The sequence below is a fragment of the Moschus berezovskii genome, chromosome 2 (assembly GCF_049115385.1).
Source record: "Moschus berezovskii isolate FMDL1 chromosome 2, NW_MosBer_1.0, whole genome shotgun sequence".
Lineage (NCBI taxonomy): Eukaryota > Metazoa > Chordata > Mammalia > Artiodactyla > Moschidae > Moschus > Moschus berezovskii.
In genome coordinates this window covers 8,344,968-8,350,332 of record NC_142461.1, presented here as the reverse complement: position 1 = coordinate 8,350,332, position 5,365 = coordinate 8,344,968, and the positions used below count along the sequence as shown (strand labels likewise).

The 5,365-nt window shown below is 54.2% G+C and overlaps 1 non-coding gene across 1 annotated transcript; it reads left to right on the top strand.

Annotated features, from left to right (window-relative positions):
- Window positions 1-206: 206 nt before the first annotated feature.
- On the top strand, window positions 207-279 carry TRNAQ-UUG (transfer RNA glutamine (anticodon UUG)). Its single transcript has one exon. It is a non-coding gene; the product is annotated as a tRNA-Gln (tRNA).
- Window positions 280-5,365: the final 5,086 nt, after the last annotated feature.

The window sequence follows — 5,365 nt, the reverse complement described above, 5'->3', positions numbered from 1 at the left end:
TTGCGCTTGCAGTCCTAGGCGTGTCCTCTTGGCCTATAGGAGAGGAGGAGTTGGTGGGTGGAGCCGCGAGCTGAGGGGTGGGTGTCAGAGGTGATATGTCTCTGGCTACTGATGTAGGCAAAGTGAGTTTTTCACACTCGGCCCCACCAGGAACATGGCCTCCGGTGGTGACTCAGTGGACTCAGGGAAAGAGATTTGCATTTGCCGCTGTTGGTGGTACAGTGGTGAGCATAGCTGCCTTTGAAGCAGTTGACCCAGGTTCGATTCCTGGCCAGTGCAACTTGCATGGGCTTCCCTAATGGCTCAGTGGTAAAGTCTTCCTGCCAATGTAGGAGACGTGGGTTCAATCCCTGGGTCAGGCAGGTACTCTGGAGAAGGAAATAGCAACCCACTCCTGGGGTTTCCTGCCTGGGAAATCCTACGGACATAGAAGCCTGGTGGGCTCTATAGTCCATGGGCTCGGAAGAGTCAGATATCACTTAAGAGACTGAACAACCACCACCAGGCAGCTTTCTGTGGCTCAGAGCGTTCATTAGACTTAGAGCCTCAGGTCGGGGGCAGCAAAGAGAACAACGAGCCATGAGATCTGGGTTCCACTCTGATTCCACCTTGGCTAAAAAGCCATTCATGGTCACAGCCTATTACAGTTTGCAACACATCCCCATGAGAATCGTCATAGGTGAGCCCCACCGGAACCCTGGCAAGTTCAGCTTGCTCCCTCACTGCAAAAAAAGGCTCAGAAAGGCTGATCGACTGGACCAAGGTCCCATCGCACGGGAGGCCTTGAACCCAGTCCTGGCTCCCAATCCAAGGCTCTTTCCAAAACCTCAGAACCCTTGCTATACCTGACTGTAGAAATGGGAGCAACCTCCTTCCCTCTCCAGATAATGGACCCGGGGAGCCCTGGGAGCCTTCTCAGCCCTGAGCTTTTAGGACTGTCCGTTTTCATTCTCTGAGGTAGCAGGTAGGGGGATTATCGCCCCATTTCACAGATGGGGAACAGGTCCAGACGGGGAAGCCACTTGGCCAAGGCCGAGGAAGTGGCAGAGGTGGGACGAGAAACCTGGTCTGCAGACCCCCAGCCACAGAGCCCGGGGCCCCAGGCCGAGCTGAGTTGCTAAGAATAAAGCCGGCTCCCAGAACAGACCAAGAACAGGGACTTTTGGGCCCAGCTGTTTCCCAAGTGTGAGCTCAGGCAGGGCCGGCTTGCTGGGGGGGCGGGGGGTGGGAAGGGGCGACCACTTCCTGCTCGGGCTGGCGCGGTCCCCGTGAGGTGGTCATCAGAGGCCGACCACTTCCCGGTCTGGGCCGCCTTCCCCTTTCTGAGCCTGGGAGGGGATGGGCGGCCCGGCGAGGCGCCCCTTGCGTGCTGCGGCCTGGACGGCGTCTGGCCTCTTTTCATTTCCCCCGCTCGCCGCGTCCCTCTCCACAGCCACCAACGGTCGGAAGTTGCGCAGGGCGGCCTTGCCCCGGCCCTGTATGTGCGGGGCCCTCGGGGGTGCTGTCCATGGAGGGGCTGCTGCGAGGCCTTCTCACTCCCCACTGAGTCTCACCAAGGGGGTTGGCGACCCCGGGTCACACCGCGAGTAAGTGGCAGAACCAGAGTTAGGACTCAGATGGGCCTGCCTCCAAAATCTCCATCCTTTGTCCGTTTAACGTTCCCAGGTAACCCCAGACAGAAGTCTGAGCCCGAAGGGGCTTGGACGTGAAAGGCACTGGAAGGCTCCCACCGGACACTGAGTCCTGAGGGCAGCGAGGGCATCTGTTTCTCCTCCCTGTTCTGTCCCAGAGCCCATCCCACGTGCCTGCTCTGGAGTAGGTCCCGGGGACACACAGAAAGACGAAAGGCAGCCCACAACCTGCTCCCAGCCAACTCCACAGATACGTGAGAGCCCTGGGTTTGGGGACACGGAACCGAGGGAGATGTGGTCCCCTACCCCTTACCCCATCATCCTTATCCAGACACAATGCTCCACATTTTTTGTTTTTAAGTTTTGTTTATTTTTTGGCTGTGCCTCATGGCATGCAGAATCCTAGTTCCCCGACCAGGGATCGAACCCGCGCCCCTCACAGTGGAAGCGCAGAGTCTCAACCACTGCACTGACTGGGAAGTCCCTGAAGACTTTTAAATACGCCTCAAGTCCCATGCAGGCGATCACAACAACCTATATGCATAGTCCTTCTAGCAGGGAAGCCAGAGGCTCATAGAGTCTCAGAGTGTTAAGGAGGCAGCCGACTGTAGGGATCCAGAGCGTGGAGCCAGATCGGGTCCCCTTCCAACCCCAGCACTTCCCAGCTGAGGGTGGCCTTGGGGAAATGACTTCACGCACCAGTTTCCTCACCTGCAAAATGGGAACAAAGCAGCGAAGAAGGCCTTAACTGGCCGCCATCCGATGGATTCTCTGGATTTATAGACGTTCTCCCTTCCTCTGAAAGGCAGACTAGTGAGTGTCATGACGTTCTGAATGTTCCAGGCTGGTGGCTTCTCTCCAATGCCATCAGCTCCTCTGGCTGGCTCAGGAAGGCCCGTCCTTGAATCTGTCCTTGAAGCTGCCAGTTGTGACTGTTAAACCCATGTAACGTGAGAGCGGGACAGAGTTGATGTGTCTCTGAAAACTAAGAAAGGGCCTCAGAAAGATCCAGCAGAGGAGAACTGTCCAAAGAAGAAGAGAAATGCTGAATTAAGTGTGGGCGAGACAATTATAAATTAGGACTTCCCTGGTGGCTCAGGTGGTAAAGTGTCTGCCTGCAGTGCAGGAGACCTGGGTTCCATCCCTGGGTCGGGAAGATCCCCTGGAGAAGGAAACGGTAACCCACCCCAGTACTGTTGCCTGGAAAATCCCATGGACAGAGGAGCCTGGTAGGCTACAGTCTATGGGGTTGCAAAGAGTCGGACATGACTGAGAGACTTCACAAGACAATTATAAAAGATCAGAGAAAACAATTGTTAAAATCCACCAGAAACTTATGTTGAATTAGGTGTAGGTTAAAACTTGGGGGATGTTATTAAAAATCCAGAAGAATTCTGCTTACAGATTGCTTGACAACCATCTCTAAGATATCTCACTCCATTTGAAAGAAACCCAGATGGGGACCATCAACTCTGCTTCACAGGATTGTTTTATGCAAGAAAAACGAGGTAGGACTCTAGCTGGAGGCTTTGGTCTCAAACAACCTTGGCCCTCCTGCAAAAGATCATCTAATAAATACAACGTGCACACATGTTATGTTTAATATAATGTCTATTTATGTATCGTAAGATGTCCTACTTTAAATATTCTCTTTTTTCTAGTAATAGACCACTAGTTTTGCTCTCATTGGATAGGAGATTTCTTCTATTAATAGTACTTACCTCATGGTGCGGATGTGAGGACTGAACGAGGTAACATATGCAAAGCATTTGGTGCAATGCCTGGTACACAGCAAATGTTCTGCAAATATCAGCTATTATAGTTATCTTCAAATCTAGGCCTCCACTTGGCAGATGAGCAAACTGAGGCTCAGGGGACAAGGGAACTTGCACACAGTCACAAAGTAAACGGGTTGCATGCAGATCAAAGCCTACAAATGGATCCTTGAATCCCAATCTGATTCCTGAATTCCCTGGGGCCTCTCCCTAGTCCCGAATCTCAGAGGGCTAATGCTTCCCAGAGGAAGAGCGGAGGGCAGGCGGCAGCCGGCAGGAAGAGCCCAGACAGAAGGTGGGGCTTTGGGCACCTCTCAAGAGCAGGCCCCCCCACCCTGACCTCCCACCACCCACCCCACTCCGGGGGATGCAAGAGTTCTCCCTCTAGTTACATCTACGTTAATTGCTAAGTTTATCATCTCAGTGGCCCCTCTGTGTTCCTTCACAGATCCTGTGTATTTTTATCTCAAAGAGCTTCATTCATGTCTTTAATTATTTGTCTCCTCGGCTGTCTCCACCAGCAGACTGGGAGTCCCCGGGGAGAGGGCACCAGCTCTGATTCATCTCTAACCCCGAGCCCAGCCCAGTGCCTGGCACCAAGGGGCCACTTTACAGATGTTTGCTGAACAGACGATCAACTGAACAAATGTTAAGTAACAGGGCGCCCCGGATCTCTTGCTGACTTCCTGGCTCGGGAAGTAGCAGAGACCTGGAAGACACGGCCTCGGTCTGCTCCCCTCTGGCTCCTTTTTCTCCTCTTCCATCCCTCCAGCCTCCCCTTCCCAGGGAGTCCTGAGAGACATAGGTGGGGTAGGGTAGACGCTGGGAAACCCAGCCCGGGGGGCGAAGCTCTTCTCTTCAGGGATGGACGGGGTGTGGTGTGGGGCTTTGTCTTCTCTGAGTCACCTCCTTGGTGCCGTGGGGCTGACTCAGAAGGAGAGTGAGAAGGAGAACTTTGTCAGTCCTGGTTTCCACGGGTCCTGGGCCCGGCCGGGTGGGAGGAGGGGAGAGGCCTGGCACGGGAAGATGTTAGGATACATGGAGTGGACCTCTGATCTCCTCGGAAGCACCAAAGCCCCACACTCGGCTGCACCTGGAACCGAGGCTTAGAAGAGGCAGCTGGGTGTGATGGAGGGAGGAGTCGGTCCTGTCTTTATCTCCTCCCCTCCCTGAACCTCAGATCCTTCACCTTTAGCTAGAGGCTTAGACCCTGGACTCCTCCAGCCAGCTCCCAGCTGGGGGCCAGAGCTTTCCCCAAAGGCTGCTGGGCCTTCGAGAAAAGACCCACAACCAAGAACCGCCAGAGTCTGTGTTCCGACTACGTGCCGGGAGCTGGAAGATTGTCTGTTTACAGATCTCACCAAGTCCTCACGCCAGGCCCCTGGAGCCCCGTTTTGCAGATGAGGAGACTGAGGCTCACATAGTCAGTGATGCGACTCACGCGGTACCCTGAGCTAAAGGGGGAGCTGGACCCAGGATCTGCTGACCCACCGTTCTTGCCTCCTTGTCTACTACCCCCCGTTTCCCCCCAGCCACCCCACCCCAAGAGGCTCAGACTTGGGAGGCTGGCCACTGGTCCGTGTACCCTCCTGTGTGTAAAGCCAAGTGGCCACCTCACTGGGGAGCCCTCTGGCCATCTGCAGCCACCCAGACCACCTCTCCTCGAAACCCTCAAGCCCCAGTGTGTTAGACAGCTCTGGCTTAGGTATCCTTTTATTGTTTCTCTTTTGACCTCCTGTAGTGAATTTGGAGAATTTGCACATTTACACAGAAAAGAAAAAGGCAACTCATGCTTTATCCTCTTCAATATTAACGTTTGGGTGCACGGTTATTCCAGTATTAATTTTATGCACATGCACCCACACTTTTGTTTTTATGCGAACAGGATCAGTGGTCAACAGACATTTCCTGAACCCCCGCTGAAGGCGAGAGTTGTGCCGTCTTCCTGGTCCCCCTCCG